At 46.2% G+C, this 22,159-nt stretch overlaps 1 pseudogene; it reads left to right on the top strand.

Annotated features, from left to right (window-relative positions):
- The first annotated feature begins 17,445 nt into the window (after positions 1-17,445).
- On the top strand, positions 17,446-18,494 carry LOC147710440 (uncharacterized; annotated as a pseudogene).
- Positions 18,495-22,159: the final 3,665 nt, after the last annotated feature.

Genomic DNA, 22,159 nt, shown 5'->3' with positions numbered 1-22,159 from the left:
ACATGGAAGGCAATGGGTGGTCATTGGAATGATGTTAGCAAAGCGAGATATAGCGCAAAGGTGGGGATCATCCGAGACGCCGACCCTGGCACAGTGGTGCCGGAATATGGACATCTTTATGGTGGTGGAAAGGGCAGTGTACCAACAAAGAGCCTACCCACGTAAATGGAACAGAATATGGACACCTTGGAACACTTTTAGGGGGGATCTGTGTGAGCCGCTGCCAGAAGAAGAAGACATGGATAGCTCAGGGGATGAGGAGGATACTGAGTAGGGGGGGGACGGAAGGTGGAGTTGGGTTAAGACAGGATAGCCCCAGGGTTTTCCGGACTCTTATGGTTGGCATAATAGACCTGCAAAATGTGGTATTAAAGGCGTTACCCGTTGTATGAGTTGATTTGAACGCTCCAATGATTTATCTAAAATGTACCACTTATCCAATCGATGACCTTTAAAGTTAAGAAGTTGTATAATAAAAATGAAAAAGTTGCACTAATGGTTGACTGCAGCAGAATGTTGACGCTGCAACCAACGAAAATATATATGACTGTGCTTATCGATATGTGATGCAACAATAAAAATAAATAAAAAATAAATTAAAAAATCAGCCTTTCAAACAAGTCCACACGACTCCAATAATCGATTTTATATGGAAAGAGGGAGTTAAGCTCATGCAGGCTCCGAATTCGTTACCTGCCCAAGTGAAGAAGAAATATAAGGCCCCAACTGGTTCACCAGCATGCCTGGTCTCTCACCCTAAGCGGCACAGCGTCGGGCCCGTAATCCAGCGTCTCCAATCACCGCACCTCCAGATAGAGAAGGTCGGCGCCTAGACGCCATTGGACGAAAATTCTCCACCATGGCTTCCTCTACAGTACGGCGGCGAATGACTTAGCCATCTTGGGCTGCTACGACCGGCAGATGTGGTCGGACACATCTGCCCTAGTCAACCTCATCCCGGACGCTTCCAAAGCGGACGCTCTGCAACTCATCCAGGACGGACAAAGAGCATCTGAAGAGATGATTGACTGCGCAGTCGATATTGCGGGCACTGGTTTCCGCCAGCTTGCTAGTGCGGCTGCCTTACGACGCCAGAAAGGTGCAGTCGAAGTGGTTCCAGTGTCTCAGAGAGGAGGGGGTTTTTACTCTTGTTTATTCCTCATACTCAAGAAGACGGGAGATTGGCGACCAATTCTGGATTTGAGGGCTCTCAACTGATACCTAAAGAGCCAATCTTTCCGCATGCTGACACTACTGGAGATCCTGCGTCTTCTGGCCAGCGGGGATTTCATGACCACCATAGACCTTCAGGACGCATACTTTCATGTCCCAATTCTCCAACAGCATCGCAAGTACCTGCACTTCAAGGTGGGGCAGACACATTATCTTGTTGCCTTTCGGACTCCGCTCCGCCCCTCGTGTGTTCACGAAGGTGTTGGCTCCTGTGGTGGCTCACCTACGCCTCAGAGGCGTCCAAATTTTTCCATACTTGGACGATTGCCTCCTCAAGTCTCAATCACGCCATCAACTGAGCCAAGACACTCGTCTTTGTCAAAATGTGTTTCAATCCCTCGGCTTGGCCTTCAATGTCGACCAGTTACAGTTTGCACCAGCGCAAACCAGGACTTTCTTGGGAGCGATCTTAGATACTATGCTTTCAAAGGCGCTCGTTTCACACGAACGACAACAGAAAATCCTCTGCCTGGTGTCTCTCATTCGATCAAGGCAGTCCGTTTCTGTCCGGACATTAAAGTCCTTTCTGGGGATGGCATCATCTTGTATTGCACTGATCCCACATTGCAGACTGCGGACCCGTCCCATTCAAGAGGAACTGGACGTACAGTGGCGTCAGGTCTCCGGATCTTTCAACGACCAAGTGGCCGTTACAGCTCGCATGAGAAAGGGCCTGTGCTGGTGGGCACAGCCGACCAACCTGGCGACTGGAACATCCTTCCTCGTCAACGCGCCAGATCTCACGCTCACAACAGACGCCTCTCTGGATGGCTGGGGTGCTCATCTTCAAGGTCTTTCCATCAAGGGCAAATGGTCTCCACCCCAACGCTCTTGGCATACCAACAGGCTAGAGTTGATGCCGATCTTTCTGGGACTCACGTTGTTTCTTCCTGTAATTCAAGGGGAGTCAGTGCTTATTCAAACGGACAATACCACCAGCTTGCACTATGTGAACAAACAGGGAGGGACCAAGTCTCAACGCTTGTCTCGACTGGCTCAGTCGATTTGGGATTGGGCTCTCCGTCATAAGATAACCTTGACGGCGGCGCACCTGCCGGGTGTTTCAAACATCCTGGCAGACTCCCTCAGCAGGTCCACATTGTCGACACACGAATGGGAGCTGCAGCAGCCGACTCTAGATCTTGTGTTTCACCGATGGGGTCGTCCATCTCTAGACCTCTTTGCGACACCAGAGAATCTGAAATGCCCGTCTTACGTAAGTTGGCATCCCCACGCCGGATCGTGCGGGAATGCCCTTTTGATCGATTGGTGCGATCTATTCGCTTACGCCTTTCCGCCGATCCCGTTAGTACCACGGGTGCTGTGGAAGATGCGGAGGCAGCCCTGCCACATTCTATTGATCGCCCCCTCTATGGCCCAGACAGGCGTGGTTCTCGGAGTTGCTCCTTCTGTCCCAGTGCGAGCCTATTCCTCTTTGTCCTCATCCAGACCACCTGATGATGGACAGGGGCCAGGTTTGCCATCCGGATCCATCCACTCTACAATTGTCGGCATGGAACCTGAGCACCTTGAGTTCGCAAACTTAAATATCTCGTAAGACTGCAGAGAGATCCTCGCTCATGCTAGGGCTCCGTCTACCATCAAAACTTACAAACTCAAGTGGAAGAGATTTTGTCATTGGTGCATGGCAGCAAATGTCCATCCAATCCATTCTACTCCGGAGCAGCTTCTTCCGTTCTTTTTGAGTCTAGCTCAATCTGGACTCTCGCATGCTACTTTGAGAGTTTTCCTAGCTGCAATCTCTCGCTTCTGGCAGGATGGCTCCTCCTCCCTCTGCTCGTCCAGAATTATCCGTCAGTTTTTCAAAGGGCTTTTCCGGAAGTTCCCACCTATTCGGCGCCCTCCTCCACCGTGGCATCTCAATGTTGTTCTGTCGCAACTTATGAACTCACCATTTGAGCCCATCCATAGGGCGGACATTAAGTTCCTCACCTGGAAGGTTGCTCTTCTTCTTGCTCTGACCTCATCTCGTTGTGTGAGTGACCTCCACGCCTTTACTATCAAACCGCCTTATCTTCAATTGAAACCTGACGGCGTGGTGCTTAGCCCCAACCCATCTTTCCTACCCAAGGTGCCTACGGACTTTCATCTAAATGAACCTGTGTTCTTGAAAACTTTCTTCGCTGAGCCAAAGTCTCCGGCTGACCAGCGATTGCATTCCTTGGACATCAAACGATGCCTTAAATTTTACATTAGCAGAACTGCCTCCTTCCGCAGGTCCGACCAACTGTTAATTGCTTATGGACGACTGCGTCAGGGGCATCCAGTTACCAAACCAACGATTGCCCGTTGGATTTCTTCGGCCATTGCCTTCTGCCATCAACAGGCTGGCAAGCCTTTGCAGTCTTCGGTGAGGGCTCATTCTACGAGGGCTATGTCTTCATCCACCGCCCTGTTTGCTGGTGTGCCACTTCATCAGATCTGCCGTGCAGCGACATTGTCCAGCAGGCACACCTTCACCAAGCATTACTGCTTGGACGCCATCAAGGAGGCGGATACCGCAGTGGGACAGGCAGTACTTCGTCATCTTTTCAAATAAGGTGAGCCTCTGTTCCCTCCTCCTTTATATATATTTACTCAATGATTGCTATTTCAGCTTCCATGACTGTATTACTACTGTCTTCGTGCTTTTCCATGCTGTGCTTAGCAATCTCATTGGAGGTTACTGCTCTCTATTCTATTCAAGCATGTGAATCTATGAAAGACACCCCTAATACTGGAGAAGAACAATTATTACTTACCTGTAAACAGGTGGTTCTCCAGTATTGGTGTCTTTCATAGATTCACATGCGACCCACCCTTCTCCCCTCAGAGGCTCTCTTCTCCTCATGCACTCTGGGTCACTTTGGTGCTACGAAAATCTGAGGGCTTGAGCTTCTGAGGAGAAGGTTCTAGAGGGTGCTGGCGCCTAATTGGCTGTGGTTTGGACTAACATAATGACAACGATATTTTACAAGTGTTTTCTTTCTCTATCATGCATTCCTATGGAGGAATTGTTTTAGAGGTTCAGTTATGTATTTACTTCTTGTTTTTTCTTATGTTATGTTCTCACATATATGTATATTTTTAGCATTTATTGCTATTTTATGTACCGTGGGACTCCCACTTCGACGACGGGCAATATTCAAGCATGTGAATCTATGAAAGACACCAATACTGGAGAACCACCTGTTTACAGGTAAGTAACAATTGTTCTTAGCTCTCAGTGACAAAGGAGTTGTTCGGCAACGTGGTGGAGTCAGGGCAGCAAAGGAAGGACCCGGACGATGGAATAGGATACAGAAACGGAAGCAAGAAGACGGAAAAAGGTAAATGTTTAGCTCATTTCTTTCTATTCCACCAACTTAAACTAGGAGGGATTCCCGTCACAGTTGCCTCAACGGAAAGCCACATCATAATCAGCTCAGCAGGACTCTTAGCTGGAGTCTCACTCCCAGCCGCTTCTACCTATGGTGCTTTTGATGAAGATTCCTGGCGGATGCGGAGGGCTGTGGCAGTCTTTCGCCCATGCACCTGCCAAAATCTAAATAGAGGAGGTGGACCACCAAGTCGGCGGGCAGGAATACCGTTGGAAAAGCTACAGTGGGACCTGATCCGCCAATATCTAAATCAGGCCCTTAGTCTAGTGCAGAGGCGATTCTTGAGTCTGACATACTTCAAATAGCATTTATTTTCTCAAATTGTATTTATTTGATTTTATCGGCACATATATAACAAAGAAACATTGCATAAGGTGAACCCTATAACAAAATCATACCATTGTCTTGAACAGCTTCCCACATTATGGCTTCAAAACGCATTTTAACAACTTGGGAGTACTAGATGAATGCTCTCAAAACTACTTATGCATTTTTATTTGTTGGAAATGGTACACAGTCCTAGATCACTCAAGTCTGTAAGCCAGGCACTTCTGAAAAATGAGCACTTGACTGTTATGATCCGCTTGACATTGTTAAGAACATAGCACTGCTGGTTTAAATTAAGTGGTGGGTAGGTTTAAGATTATTTGCTGGGCTTGGGTCCTCATACTGACATTGTCGATCCAGTGTACAGAGACTTTAAGAGGGCACTGGGCAGCGGTCAGTGAGTACAGGGGGGACTCACTCAGTCACATTCACTCAACCCTTCCAAAGGCTGCTCATCTCTAGTTACACTAACTCATTTGATTTATTTTTCCGCATTACTGCAATGACTTGAGATCATCACTCAATTAGAGTTACCAGAGAGTACGATCTCACAGTCCATTTGAGAAGGCTAATTTCCTCTCATTATGCACAACAAGACCAAGCCTCCTGCCCAGTGTTATTATCTCTCTTGGAGACAGAAATGGAGGTGCTGCTCGCTCTAATTAGACTGGACTATATGTTGGGCTGACCCCCAGCCGCGGTCCGTGCATGGAAAAGCGGTGGGCCGGGATTGGGGGTATTTCGAGGGACGAAGCTGAGGGAAAATTAAATACCTAATTAATTTTCCCTCCGCATCGCCCGTCGGAATGCCCCCCAACTGGCCACATCGCCGCACCGCTGTTACCTGCACGGACCGCGACTGCTGACCCCCCTCAGTGACTACTGTAATTGGATAAACCTGAGGACTTATCCAGTTAGTGTGCTAGCATTTCCTGCCTACGGGGCTGACATGGGACCCTGAGTCCTGTGATGGAGTACTCAGCAACCCACTGGGTGTCCTGCCAGAGTGTAAATCCACCTACTGAGCTGTCGCCACATAGGTGAAAATCCGTGACAGACACTCAACCCTAGCTGCAAAGGAGTGCAAATCAGACTCTGGCCCAACTTGCTGCAATGACAGTTGCAAATTACATGGTAATGACACACCCTAACCTGCCAAAACCTGCCTCACTGTTTGAGCCAATGCAAACTGCACTGCAAACACTTTATCTACAGTTATGACTTGCTGAGTCTAAGGTGGAGGGTCGCACTGACAGACCAGGGCACAAATCACCATCACTGACCTTGATTACAAACTGGTGCACTGGTAGGGTCCCATAAAGACCTCCCAGATCCTCAACCATGGCAGCAATGGTGATCAAGTACCTTGCTTCTCTGCCCCTGCTTACAAACTTTTAAAGTTCCGAGTCCCCATTTGCAAATAATGCAAGACTCGAATACTACTTCCTGAGAAACTTAGAATGCCTTTGTAAATATTGTGTGTGTTCAGGTTGCTGGTGTAGTGTTTTAGAACAAACAATGACATTTATTTAAACTCTTGTCTATCATACTTTCCCTACAAGTGTAACAAACATCTCTCGCTTTCTAGTTGTGTGTGACTAGGTAATCCAATTCAAGATTTTACTTTGTCTTGAAAGGCTTATAGATCATATTTTGCAACAAGATATTCAGGAGTACTTGAGCCAGAGTGCAAAAACAATTAGGACTGGATTTGTGTTTCACAAATAAAGCAGTAAAGAATTCTGAAGTAAGTAACAGTATATTAGAAAGGAACTTTAAAAAACACCAGGTTCCTTTTATCAATCAATACATCATTTAAGAAAAGTGGTAATGAATCTGTGAAAAAGTAGGTCATTGAGTTAAATACTCAAAGTTGAAGTCACCTGTTACATGACGATCATGCGTATGAATCGCAAACAGACCAAAGCTCCCTTCCATCCTTTTGACGTCACAAAATTGTGGCTTATTAATTTGCGGAATGGTAATGCATAATATTTACAGTACTTAAACAATCCAAATAAACAATTCCCAGCCGATCAACAACTTTGGGTATATCACTGTGCCTTAAGCAGCAATGAGTAAGAAAATCACTCATGGAATGGAGGTTGAGGGTTTTAAATGCCCATTCTAGTATGTTTGAGATTCGCTGAAGCAACTTCAGTTAGAGGCCTGGAAACCATAGATAGACATGCTAATGCAGCAATTAAAAACTTTTTGAATAAACATTTAACGGAATACTCCTGCTCATCAGATGTATTGCCTTGTTCTAACAAAGAGAACAGTAGATATGCTGGTTATCTGTACTCAATTGGTAGTATATAGGAACTATAGCTTTGCAGCTAATACAATAAGCATTAGCATAGACAATAGGTTTCGCCTTTGGAACCTTAGAAGTGTTTAGCCATGCAACAGTGGATGTTGTTGCACCAAGGATATTGTGCTGGATAACTAAACACTTATAAGGTCCCAAAGGCGAGACCTATTGGCTATAAGCGACACAGTGTAATCTAAACACTGGGGCTCCCAGCGTGAAATCCCTCTGTTTAGGCAGAAATCACCTGCAGGACTCTTAACAGTCACAATCACCACTTTGGATTCGGATGAAGAACTTGAGGGAAAGGAAAGGTGTACTTGTGTTCCTCACAAGTCCCGTCCATTTTTTTTTAAAGATCAGGCTTGATAAGAGATAAGGGAAGGAAGAGAAGGAGGGAGTGAGAGTGAGGTAAGGAAAGAGGATGAAGAGGGACTGGGGCAGTAAGTGGGGAGCTGGTGATGAATGACAACAATGGCAACAGAGGTGATAAAGAGAAGAAACCATGAAAAGCACACAAGAAGATAAAACAAGCAGGTAAAAAAGCAGAGGTAAAAAAAGACTAACAAAGTAAGCAGGTATAAAAGCAATGTCCTAAACAAATGGGTATCAAGAACGAAAAGGTGATTGTTACAGAAGCAGGAGAGGGTAAAGAAGAGACGAGTAATAGAGGAGGCTGTTGAAAAGGTTAAGGAAAAGAAAAAAAGAAAGAAAAACAAGACTAACAAAAACAAACTGGGTGACACGAAGGAGAATACAGATCATGGGGTGGGAATGGTGGTGCGAAATATCAGCACGAATAAAAGGTGAAAACACTCAAACAAGAAAGAAGACCGATCAAAACTTAGATGGAGGGAGATGGACGGTACAAGGTAAAAGAGAGGTAAGGAAGACTACAACAGGAAAAAGAGCAGGGGTCAGTAATATAGAGTCGATGTCTGCACTGAGTCTAGATGTATTTACCACCATCAGAACTGTCCAATTAAAATCATGCTCTGAATGATTTTCTGTCACAAAATGGTCGACTATCGGGGCTGTATACCCCTTCTTCTTAATTCCGGAGTGATGTTGTGTAATTCTGTGGTTAATTTGTTGGTTGGTTTTGCCAATATATATTTTTTGACATGGGCAGACTACCGCATATATGACATTTTTTGTCCTGCAGTTCGAGAATGTTGAGTGCTTCCATTTAACATTTTCATGATTGAATTCTGTTCCCTCTATTGTGCTTGCACAGGCAAAACACATTCCACATTTGTGGTGACCCTCCACTGGTTTTAAGCCCCATTGGGCGAGTAGATCTTTTTTCACCTCCCCAGTACTGATGTCAGCTCTTACCAATTCCTGCCCAATGCTTTTGCTTTTCCGCATTTCAAACAAGGGGCGCGGTAATTTAGCCTACATGTTTTCTAAAAGGTGCATATTTCGAGTTATTATTTGTTTGAATTTGTTGGTCTGTGGTCCAAATGTGGTCACACAGACCAGCTTATCCAATGGTAGCTTCTCTCTCTTTTCTAACAATGTCTCTCTTGGAGTATTCCATGCGCGTTTCTTGGCATGCTTGAGCATTTTTTTAGGATAACCCCTCATTAGCATCTGGTCACAAAATACATCTGCGTGGTAATCGAAATCATCTCTACATAAGCAATTCCTGTGAATACGCAGTAGCTGGCCATAGGGAAGGTTTTCTTTTAGACTTTTGGGGTGTGAACTCCCAAAATGTAGGATAGTATTTTTGTCTGTAAGCTTCCGATGTAAAGTAACTGTCAGGTGCCCTTCCTTGGGGGCCACATCTACATCCAAAAATGTCAATTACGTCTGGTTTTTAGAACAGCTGAATTTAAAGTCTCTATGTCTGCAGTTCAACCAACCAAAGAAGTGGTCTAATTCATCACTCGTGCCAGTCCATAGGCACCAGACATCGTCAACATAACAAAGCCATTGTGTGATATTTTTTGAGAAAGGATTGTTGTCATAAATACATTTCTCTTCAAATTCTGCCATGTGTAGGACCGCCATCTCTGGGGCAAAAGGACATCCCATGGCGGTCCCCTTAACTTGTAGGTAGAATGAGTTGTTGAATTTGAAATAATTCTTTTTAAGGTCAAGGGTTGCTAGGCTGAGAATAAACTCTGTTGGGACTCGGTGAGGTCTTTCTCTTCTATCCAAATACAGTTCTATGACCTCAAGGGCCTCATCTTGTGGTATTTGAGTATACAATGAGGTGACATCCATTTTCTTAAATTGAAGGAATTAATTAAAATCTTCCACGGTGCTTTACAAATAGGCAAATATTGGCCATGTTGCTTTTTGTGATGAATTATATCGAGCAGCATGTTCTTTTGAATTGAAAAGGAACTTAGCTACGCACGTATAAATTGAAAGTAGTGCGGTATATTGAATGTTGTAATTTTGGAGCAATTGTTGTATGTACGTGTGTTTATGTTGTCAAATCGATTTTGTCTAAAAGTATTTATATGTTTGTATTTAAAGTGTTTTCATGGCATAAACTGTATGTTCTTCTGAAAATAGAAGAGAGTTCCTATTCAGAGAAAATATTTAAAAACAAAAAATAAGAGGTTGAATAAAATAACCTAACCACAAAAAGAATATAGTGTGGTTTTCTGAAAAACAAAGTGGGAATCCAGGTACTTTTCTGTGTATTTTAGTATCTTAGGCCCTACCTGGTTCCTGTCATTGGGCTTAACCCTTATGTTGTTCATCTTTACCATTACACAGCACAGCTCATGGATACTCCTTACTGATGCACTACAGCGCGCCCTTTGGCATTACGCGACACTCAGGGATACTACTTAGTGGTGTACTACAGCGGGGCTCTTTGGCATTACACAGCACAGCTTAGGGTACTCCTTAGTGATGCACAACAGCGGTCCTCCTTGGTATTACGAGGCACTTCTCAGGGATACTCCTTAGTGATGCACTACATCGCGCCTCTTTGGCATTACACAGCACATCTCAGGTATACTGCTTAGAGATGCACTACAGCCCGCCTCTTTGGCATTACTCAGCACTCCGAATACTCCTTAGTGATGCACTATAGCGTGCCTCTTTGGCATTAGTGATGCACTACAGCGCGCTTCTTTGGCATTAAGCAGCACACCGGATACTCCTTAGTGATGCACTACAGTGTGCCTCTTTGGCATTACGCAGCTCACGGATACCCCTAAGTGATGCACTACAACGTGTCTCTTTGGCATTTCACAACTCACGGATACTCTTTAGTGATGCACTACAACGCGTCTCTTTGGAATTACACAACTCACGGATACTCCTTAGTGATGCACTACAATGCGTCTCTTTGGAATTACACAGCTCACAGATACTCCTTAGTGATGCACTACAACGCGTCTCTTTGGGATTACACAGCTCACAGATACTCCTTAGTGATGCACTACAACGCGTCTCTTTGGGATTACACAGCTCACAGATACTCCTTAGTGATGCACTACAGCACGCCTCTGAGGCATTAGTGACGCACTACAGAGCCTTCTGGGCATTATGCGCACAGCTCCTGATATCTCTTAGAGATTCACCACAGAGCGCCTCTTTGGCATTAGTGATGCATTACAGCGCACCTCTTTGGCATTAAGCAGCACAGCTCATTGGAAGTATACAGTGCACTACCTGAAAGTACACCTTGCGCCCCTTTGGATGTAGACAGGTCATCTATGGTACAACACAATGTAACCAAATCAATGACAGAATACAATTTATGCATGATGTACAAAACAAACAAATAACATTTTTGGATGTCCAAATAACTTTAGTCAACAACACATTTGTAACAGACATATACAGGAAGCCCATGGATCGTAACAACACACTGCATTACACCGGTTTTCATCAAGATTCATTGAAACAACATCTGCCCTATTCACAAATGTTGCGAGTCAAACATATAGTTTCCAATCCACAAACAGCAATCATCAGGCTAAAAGAAATAACGGAACGCTTTGTGCAAAGAGGTTACCCAAAAAAAGTATTAGAGGATGCTGACCAGATATGCCAACAAAAAAACAGACAAGACCTATTACAGAAATCAACGTTTACCAAAAGGAATCGTATAGTGATGGTGTCTAAATTTTCCACAGCAAGCCTAAAAATGAAACACATCATAAAAAGACACTGGCCAATGCTAACACTGGAACCAGACTTTAAGGATCTATTTAAGGAGTTACCAACTTTTGCCTAAACCAGGAACAAAAATGTGGGTGAAATGCTTAAACACATCAGGACAGATGACAAACAAACATTTAAAGGAACCATCGCTTGCCATAACTGCAACAATTGCAACAATATCATAACAGGTGCAATCGTAACACACCCTAGAAAAGGTCACAACATCAAACTCAGAGTCACGGCCACGTGTGATACTATGAATGCAGTGTACTTATTGAAATGCCCATGCAGCATTGTTTATGTTGGTAAAACTGAAAGGAAATCAAGATCAGAATCAACTAACATAAATCCAACATACGCACCAAGAACTTAAAATCAGTTGTGGCCAACCATTTTCTCTAAAACAATCACAACATCAGTCAAATAAAATTCTCTATCCTATAAGTGGTATCAAAAAAAGAAGGTCGAGATAATAGGAAATATCTCCTCCTACAAGAGAACTATTGGATGAAAAAGCTTGACAGCATACATCTATTTGGAATGAATGAAAGCATTTACCTGGCATGTTATTTATAATTTTTTTTCAATCTCGTTTACTATATTGGCGTTTTAATATCATACATTTATTATTCAATTACATTGTTTATAACTGTTCATTTGAGATCATCTTAAATATTTATGTACATGGTATATCAGCAGCATATGTAACATGGTCATCACACAAACAAGAACTGAGTCTTTTTCAGTCTTAACAACCACGTGTTCACAACACACTCCAAGATGGCCACCATTGTCATTCGACTAATAGTCCTTTCTTTCTTGTCATTTTCACGAGATTTAAACCATACCGACACCGGGATACTACTAATCCACATTTGCGAAGGAGCGTGAGTCGGGATCATCAACACATAGTGAGGTATGTGAACCACGCTTTACATGGTAAACAAAGCTTTGATTAATAACGCACAACTTATTTTATGCCGAGCGCGTAGCCAACACCTAACACAAGCTTTGTTTCGAACCACGAATGAGTACATGGCATTTTGTTCCCCAGCGGTCTACAGCGCCACGACGCCTCAGGGCAGCAGTGCGCTTTACAAGACACATACATTTACATTTACATTTTACATTTTGAACTCGTAAACCACAATCAAACGTCAAAAGACTCACACATATCTTAACCACGACATTTAAGCACCAGCTTGTTTCTTTTCATACACTTGTTTTAACTCACACGGAGCCGCCCGTTTTTGCCGAAGACTGGTTTCGTATATATTTGGCATTTGAACAGACCAAATCCATATCACTTTCTTGGCGCACTGAAAGGCATATTGCACCATTATTTTGCACCGCATGAATGATATTCTAAAAGCCACGTTCTCCATTAACGTTGTCAGTTCACATATCTCGACCACTTGAATCCACAAAACTTTATTCAAAGTTACCACCAGCCGGTTACCAAGCACGATTCACCATCCCCATGAAATATATAATAGATACAAACAATGTGAAATAGGAATATAGTCCCTCATGTTATTCACGTTTATCCTAGGACCAATCCCTGATGAAGAGTAAAAATACCCGAAATGCATCGGATGGATGAAATTGTCTATACACTATGAGTTGCATAAGAAGCTTGAAATTAAGATACAATGTATGAATAACAAAATACATGAATTTATGTTCATTCAACAAGAATCTGTTTACCTTCATTACTAATTGAAAGAGCCTATTTTGAAGGACCAACGTAGTGCCCTGGGGAACGCATTCCAAGAAGGAAGTGATGATCAGAATTTGTTCAAATAAGTCAAGAGTGAAGATTCCATCCCGGGAGCACACATAAACATTGACAAACAAAAGTAACCTTTCTGAAAAAAGCGTGGTAGCGCGTATTTTAACCCAACAACACAATGTACCTCACCGGCACTAAGCAGGTGGCCAACAGCCCATTGGCACTTCAGAAGCCACCTTACTGGGGCTGCATCAATGTACCTGATGGATAGCAAATGGTGCAGTGTGGTGGTATCACACACCGAACCTCAATTACACTAAACAGTGAACTTCATTGGCACTACTCGCTGCACATCGTTGGCACTTTATAGGCATCACTTCCATAACACAATGCACTTCATTGGTACTATATAATGCACCCAACTAGTCCCATGCAGTGTACTTCTAGGACACTACACAGCGCATCTCATTTGCATTAAACAGTGTACCTCATTGGCACTATATAATTTACCTCTCAGGCGCTACACAATGTGTGTCAGTAGGGCTGCATAGTTCACCTCATCGGCGCTACACTATGCACCTCTTTGACAATTAAAGAACGCTCCTGGCTGGCACTTGCCAGAGCATCCGAAGAAGTGCTTAATTGGCAGTGCACGGTACCCCCACAGCAGTATAACGTTCAGCAGCAGGTCAAAAGCCCTACAATGAGCCCCCTCACCCATCGATCCGATGAAGTCACGTGCAGGGTTCACCTACTTTTGCACTTGCCCTGGTACTGCACTACCAGCTCCGGCTGCCTCTTGCAGCGCGCCTTGAGCAGGGCGCACTCGTCCTTGTAGGTCTTTCCGTCCAGCCCGCACTTCAGCCCCTTCCAGGTTACGTTGGAGAAGTCAGGGGCGCAAACGCACTGCAGCTTGTTATATTTGTTTTTCTTGCACTTCTTCCCGGGCCCACAGACCACGTTCTCGCAGGTCTCTTGAGAAGAAAGGAGTTTCAGACTCGAGCATTTCACCAGCAGCTTTAATACAGAGTCTGGGGCAGATGCTGTGACAGGTAATCTTGAAATGAGGTGCCAGTAAACTCAGCTCGCCTATCTTGAGGCTTGTGACCACAGATGGAAAGTATGTTCATGTCTGAGTTATCATGCATTCCTCTAACTTATAACCAGGCACAAATAATCAAACAGCAATTTCCTTAGAAAGTGACTTTTCGAAATGTCTCTAACACTTCATGCTTGGCAGCAAGCGGTGAGGGTGCGCTGCAAAGGAGGTGCGCACAGAGCGATACCTTTGCACGGGAGGCAATGCGGCGCCCCCATTGAAGATCATCCACTTGAAAAAGGTGCTGTTGGGCACGTCCTCCTCGGTCCACGAGGTGCCCGGATGTATGACGTTACAACGCATACTTTTACCACGCATACCATTACAACGCGGTATTTACAACGCATACCATTACAATGCATAGCGCTTTGGGGTGCTGGATAGTGAATAGTTTAATTTACTATTTCAACTCCAGTCCCCGTGGACACTAGGGAAGGTGTTGGATAGTAAATTAAACTTATTCCCTATCCTAGAGCGCCCCCCAGTGCAATGCGTTGTAATGGTTTGCGTTGTAATGACTGCGTTGTAATGGTAGTGCGTGGTAAAAGATCCATTGTAAAGGTTGTATAACGAGGTGCCCAGCTGCCCGGTCTTGCAGCACTCCTCCTTGCTGAGCTCGGTCTGGTAGAGCACCTGGCAGCGGCCGTTGCGCCCCTGCTGCCAACAGTTCCCGGCTGCAAGAGAGAGCGCAGACATATCAGCGTCAGTTACAGGCCCCAGACACAACACGCGTGCAGCCAGACTAAGCTCCCAGCGACAGCCTCATCTTTCTTTAATAGGAAAAGAAGGTCACAGTGGGACATGGCTCAGGAGTGTCCCGCACGCTGGCCAGCAGCTCGTGCACTTGCCGTTCTGTAAGGGAACACAAGATGCGTTGCTTCAGGTCTGGGTTTCAATGTGCATAGCAACCTTTACCTAAGCTGTGAAAGCCAAGCCGGGACAGATCTGCTGATAGCGCTGCCTCAACAGGGACAGAGGTTTGGGGGCAGTAAAGTGTGTTGCTGCGGCCAGAGGTAGCGTGAAGTAAAACATACATTTTAAGGGTCCATCCAGTTTTGAGGGGGAAAAAAATGGTCTTAACCCTCTCCTGCGTAGCTGATAATCACTGACACGAAATATTCCTGAAAGTTCCTTTGTTTAACGAGGTCTGGGAACGAGCAGGGGCTTCATATGGTTGCAAGTTGATTACAAAGATATGGTGCCAAAGCTCGCTCCAACAAGGGAATTCCCACATGTGCACGCGGTGCCATTGAAGTCAATGGAACGCGTGCACGTTTTGGCTTGAAAAGGCGCATCAATGGCTAAAGGTCTTTCTCCTATGCAGCCCATGCACACTGCGTAGGCGAGACCGAAAAATGGATTTCATTAGATTTTCTACTCATCCTTCATTTTGAAGCTACATAGCATCAATTCTTGAATATACACCTATCCCTATTTTGTAGGCATTGTGCCAACTTCAGCAAGCTCATCAAACATATACTTGTACATATTACTTTTACAATACAAAACTAGCTGGGAAGCAACAACCTAAGATGCAATAAAATATGAATATGGGGGAGCCTTATTAGGCTTGAAGCTTCCTTGGGCCCTTGAGCCCAAAACAAGCCAAGCTTTAATGTAGTTTCTAGCTGCCATCCACACTTTAGCGTTTTGCGCCAATAATTAAAAATAAATCGTCAAATCTTGGTGCTAATAAGGATAAAAAGAGGTAGTCATCTAGTTGGTGAATGGCATGATGTGAAATGAGAAAACCTGGGACCAGTGCTGGATTCTCAGTTTGACTAATTGATGTGATGCTTTGCAAATATTTTATTTCACAGAGCATCGTTTTTCTTCATCATCATGTATGAGAGCACCTTCCAATATGTGAGTCTAGGGTGTGCACTGTACAAAAATGATAGGTGTGTTGGAGAGGAAAATAAATTTTAACTTTTAATGGCATGAGAAACCCAATTATGACACTTTCTGAGAGAGAATTAATAAACGTGCACTAACTACACCTGGAAAACAGGACAAAGCAAAATAATTCTTAGTTACTACACCGTAAAAGCATAAGAAAAGATGTAGAGTATATATAATAATATAGACTGTGATTTACTAATTGACAAAGAACTATGGGCTAGATGTAGGTAAATGGAATTTACCGACTCTAACATACCGAATTTTACCGATTCGGTATTTTAGAATCGGTAAATGCAATGTAGGTAAAAATTCGGTATTTTTTACCGAATCTGTAAAAATCGCAATCTGCCATTCGGTAATTACTGAATCGGTATTTACTGAATCGGTATTTCCCATTCATTCCTATGGGCCAAAAGGCCCATAGGAATGAATGGGAAATACCGATTCAGTAAATACCGATTCGGTAATTACCGAATCGGAAAGCAAATAAAAGTGAAACTGAATCAGGCAGCCAATCAGGTGCTACCACCCTCCCCCTCCCTACCAGGAAGTGACTACACATGCAGCTGCAAGTAATTAGAAGCTTCTGGAGAGGCAGTTGGAGTTGAGCTGAGTCCCTGAGCCACAGAAAAAGTTTTGCACCTTTAAACTGTGAAAATGGCAAGCAGCAGTGAAAAGGAACAGCCAGAGAGGAAGAGGAAAATAACATTTAGCAACATGGAACTGCAGGTCCTTGTGGAGGAGGTGGTGAAGGAACACCAGAAATTGTTTGGCAAGCTGTCCCTGACTGGGGCTGAATCTGCAAAAAGGAAGATTTGGCTGGACATTCAAGCAAAGATGAATGCTTTAGGAGTGACTCCAAGGGACATAGACGACCTGAAAAAGAGGTGGTATGACCTCAGGAGCCTGACAAAGAAAAACATTGCTGAGCTCCACAAACAGGCAAACAAAACTGGAGGAGGGAAGAACCGTGCACCTCCCCTGACTGACCTGGAGGAGGTGGTGGGGTCCACCATTGAGCCAGAGCTGCCACCAGCAAAGGTAAGACGCATGCACAGCAATCACCCCCACCCCATCAGCCTTCCCTTTACCCTATGTGCCAAAGTTACCACAGTCCAGTAGAGGTAGCACTATACAGGAGCAATGCATTATGGGACATGTAGTCAGTAAATGAAGGACCATGACATACAGCACAGCAAGGAACAAGTTAGGCAAATCATTTCAGACATAGTGAAGCGCAGGCAACATGTACATTGTACAAGTGAAAATTATTTAATTGTAGTGGCTGTGAGGCAGTTGCACCAAGCTAATGTACCCTTATATGTCCACAGGCGAGACATCTCGCAGGCGTACCAGGGAGACGGAAGGCACGGCACCATAGAGGGATGACAGCCAGGAGCCAGGGCCAAGTGCAGAGAATGTCACAGAGGACACAGGTGCACCAACTACACAGCCACCATCCCAAGACCCAGAAATGTCTCCAAATCTGCAGGCGTCCCCAGAACGTTCAGGTTCCCCTCTGCTACTGTCCTCACCTGAACTGCCTGCATCACTGCCTCTGACAACTCCTGCATCACATAAGAGCAGGAGGCATGTAGTTGCCCCACTTGTCCAAATGGAGTCATCAGTGGGTGACATGGATGGGATGCCACACCAACCTTGCCTGGGGAAGGTAGCCCTACCACACAGCAGTCCAGTGCAGAGGTTGTCCGTACAGGTAGCAGACGCAGCAGGCACAGCGAAAACATTGTAGCAGCTCATGTGGAGGGTCCCAGTGTCTTCTGTGGGCTTGAGGGTAGCATGGTGAAAATCCAAAGGATGCAGGGGAAGGCCATCCTGTCTGTACAACGCCAGATGAGGAACCTGAACACAAATGTGAAAGAGATAGGGAAAGGCATTAGAGAACTGGTCGATGTTAACAAGGAGATGGCTGCAGGGATGCGGGACATGACACAATCAGTGCAGCTTCTGTGCAGCAAACTGGACCAGGACATATTAGCAAGGCGCAAGGAGAGGCAGGATGCGCAGCAGCAAAGTAAAGCAATAAACTGCTTGGCCACAGCCACTTCCCTGCTATGCAGACGATGCATTAACATGCAAGAAGGACTCACCCACAACAGCAATGAGGTGTCTAGGGGCATTGCTAGTTTGACCAGTGCTGTAGAGCTGATGATGAATGCACAGACAGCACAAACTGCTGCCCTGGACATCCCAGAAAGTGAGGAAAGCACCAGTAGGAGCAGCATGACAAGCCCCCTTGTTGTGGAGACACGGAGGAGCAGCAGGCGTCATGGTGAGCCAACAGCCCAAACGCACAGTGAAGAAAGCCAGCCACTTACATCTGGCACTGGTAGGCGTGGGCAGAAATGACTTTTTCAGTTAATGGGGAAGTGACCCATTATTACATGGATGACATTTGTGTTGCACATTTGTGCTTTTGAATACCAGCGTAGTGCTAAATATTAAACTACGTTGGGTGCATACTCCACCTGCCTGTGTCTCTTTACTTACTTAAAAGTAGTTGCGTGTGATCTCTGCCCATCTATGTCTGCCATCTGTTGATGTAGCAACTCCTGCTGTGTTGGGTTCAGGCAGTGCATGTTCATCATCATGGTCCTCATAGTCGCTCAATTCCACCTCGATGCCCTTCTTAGTCGCAAGGTTGTGCAACATTGCACAAGTTGCAATCATCTTACAGCAGGTTATTGGTGTATACTGGCGTGCCCCTCCACTTTTGTGGAGGCAACGGAACCTGCTTTTCAACAGCACAAAGGTGCGCTCCACAATGTTCCTGGTTGATTTGTGTGCCATGTTGTATTGCCTCTGGCTGGGGGTTGAAGGGTTGAGGTAGGGTGTCAGGATGAAGGAGCGGACGGCATATGCACTATCCCCTATTTGAAAAGGAAAAAGACATTGCTCACATGCACACATACACATACATCTGCAATATGTATCAATGGAGTGTCACACATCCAAGATGGATGCGTGAGCACAGGGCTCGTGAGACCCTCTTTGCCTCCCGCATCTATCCTGTCACAAATCCGGATCTGATCGATGGGTACTTGTTGACTGGGCCCTGCTGATTCTGTGGATCTTTTTGGAACCGAAATCGGACGCCGTGATCCGGACTTGCCGAGTCCTGAAGTTTGTGGCCTACATCGTAGACCGTCCCCAGCCTCAAGTCACCGAGGTACCCAGGTGGCAAGTCAACAACAACGGCCCGCTGGGCACGCCCATAGCCCCTGGAGTGCTTTCGGTTTCGTTTTGGGTCACTGTCGCGACGCTCTATGGCCGCCCCATTCATCTTCTTGTCCTTGCTACGGATCCTGAATCTGCTCTGGTTCTTCGCCCTCCTGCCCTTGAGGTTCATCTAGAGCTTGATCATTTTTACTAGATTGCAACGTCTCCGTGGGAGTTCGAAACCCACCAGGATGGGCAGGTCGGATGCTGAGAAACGAAACACCAAGGGCACGCATCGTTGGGGCCTCATCCAAGCCCAGACTATAGAGCGCTTTACTCGCCCGAAAGGGTCCCCAGGTGGAGCCAGCAGGGCTCTTGACGGGACCGTGGATGGTACCCCTCCGTCGGAGGACCCGACTTTGAGAGACATCATGGGCGCCATTACCAGTGTCCGGACTGACATGGGCTATCAGTACGAGACTCTTGCTGCCAAGATCGATACGGTGGCGATTGAGGTTAATCTTATCAGGGCTGACCTGGGTAAGACAAATGAACGTGTCAAATTTCTGCATATCAAAACTGCGAGTTTGATTAATGATGTCTCGGACCTTCAGGCTGAGGTTCGCTCGCTCCGTACTACCAACGACCAGTTTGCCCACCGGCTGGAGGACTTTGAGGGCCGGGCTAGGTGCAACAACGTTCGCATTGTGGGGGTTCCGGAGACCCCGCCAGACGTCTCCACGGACCTTCTGGTGGAAGATCTGGTCCTTAAACACCTTGCGCCTAAGGGCCTCCGTAACTTTTTCACAGTCGAACGGGCCCATAGAGTTCCCGGCGGGAAGCCGACGCTGGGAGCCGTACCGAGGCCCATCATTGCCAGGATTTTCAATTTTCGTGACCGAGATGCGATCCTGCAAGCTTCGAGGACCACGGGCCCTACCAAATTTGGCAATGCCTCGGTCAGCTTTTACCCAGACTTTACCCAGGCGGTACAGAAACAGCGTATGGGCTTTACAGGGGTGAAGAGACGACTCAGGGATATTGGTCTAAAATACGCCATGCTTTTTCCTGCACGGCTGCAGATTGAATATGAGGAACGGACCTTTTTCTTCGATCGCCCTGAAGTGGCCAGTGACTGGTTGGATACTTTGTCATCCCATCATAAGGGCGGCGAGAGCCCGGAAGGTGCCGAGCGTGGCTCAGCCGAACGGGAGGAGTGAGTCTGCAGCGGTGAACTGGTTACTTGGACATTCAACAGTGGTTTTTCAATAGACTTGCTATTACTGTGGGTACCCGGGGGTGGGGGGATTCGGGTTTCCTCTTCCTCCTCTGGGGGCTTTCTCTCTCTTTTCGTAGGTTAGTTTCATGGGGCGACAGGCACACTGCAAGTTGGGGTGGCTTTTTGGTCTAATGCAGGGGTGCAGGGTGGGTGGCGTGTTTTTCAGGGTTTCAGGGGGGTGGTGGGGGGTTCTTTTATCTTTGTTTTGATCAAGGCTGCTACATTTCCTGTTGTCAATTCTGTGTGCTTCTTCCCAGGCGTGGGGGGCTGGGTGTTCCTTGCCGGGATGGGGGGGGGGGAGCTTAAGATACTGAGTTGGAACGTTAACGGTCTTGGAGATAGGATAAAGCGGGGTATTGTCTTGCAATATTTGAAACGTTATACCCCAGATGTGATTTTGCTTCAGGAGGCACACTTGGTGGGCAATGCATGCCATGCACTAAACAGACGTGGATACCGTATGGTAGCACACTCGGGGTTTACCTACGGCTCGAGAGGGGTGGGGGTCATGGTGCGTACTTCCCTTTGGAGATAGATGATGTAGGGTTGGACGACAGGGGTCGCTATGCGGCCATTACGGGGCGATGGGAAGGGAAAACTGTCTCCTTTTTGTCTGTGTATGTTCCCCCTGGCCTGCAGTCTACCACGTTTGCTGATCTGGGTGAGGTGATCCTGGGGCTCCCTGGTGACATGTTGGTGGTGGGCGGTGACTTTAACTCTGTAGTCAGTGGTGACGTAGATTGCAGTCCCCCCAGGACTTTGCCTGCGGCGCAGCTTTGGCTAGGGAAGCTGCTGGATACGTTGGGATTGGCTGACTGCTGGAGGCAGCTACACCCAGGTCAACTCCAGTACACCTTCTACTCGGGTGCACACAAGAGCCTCTCGAGATTGGATTATATTCTTATCCCGGCAGCACAGATGGTCTCAGTGCGGGAGGTTCGGCATTTGGCCAGGGGGATTTCTGATCACTCCCCCCTTTGGCTGACGATTGATGTGCAATTGGGTGCCGAGGGCCGAGTTGCTCCGATTAACCCCTGGCACCTCCGTAATCCTACAGTCAGGTCAGAGATAGTGAAATGTATGGATTACTATTTCGCTGAGAATGATGGATCGGTCTCCTCCCCGGTCACATTGTGGGAGGCCTACAAGCCGGTGATTCGTGGTCAGGCCCTGTCTCTCATTGCCAGCGAAAGGAGGCGAAGAAATGCCGCGGTGGTGGAACTGGAGAATGAGATCAATGACTTGGAGGGACAGGTTGGGACTGGGGACATTCCGGAGGTGTTGCATTCCCTGGCCCTGAAACAATTTGACTACAAGACCCTGGTCACTGAAGCCGCTAGGGCGATGCACCGTGAGCAACAGGGGCGTCTGTATGATGTGGGTGATAAGGCGGGAAAGTTGATCGCATTGTTGGATAAAAGGGATAGATTGAACAGAGTGGTGCCTGTTGTTGAGAGTGTGGATGGTGTTCGTGTTGTGGACGCGACTGACATAGTCCGAACATTTGCCCGTCATTTCCAGGCGGTGTATGCGCCGGTTTCGGATTTGCCGGAAGAGGATTCGCATCTTTTGCTCT

Source organism: Lissotriton vulgaris, chromosome 5 (assembly GCF_964263255.1).
Source record: "Lissotriton vulgaris chromosome 5, aLisVul1.2, whole genome shotgun sequence".
NCBI classification, from domain to species: Eukaryota; Metazoa; Chordata; class Amphibia; order Caudata; family Salamandridae; genus Lissotriton; species Lissotriton vulgaris.
This window is presented reverse-complemented; position numbering and strand designations above follow the sequence as displayed.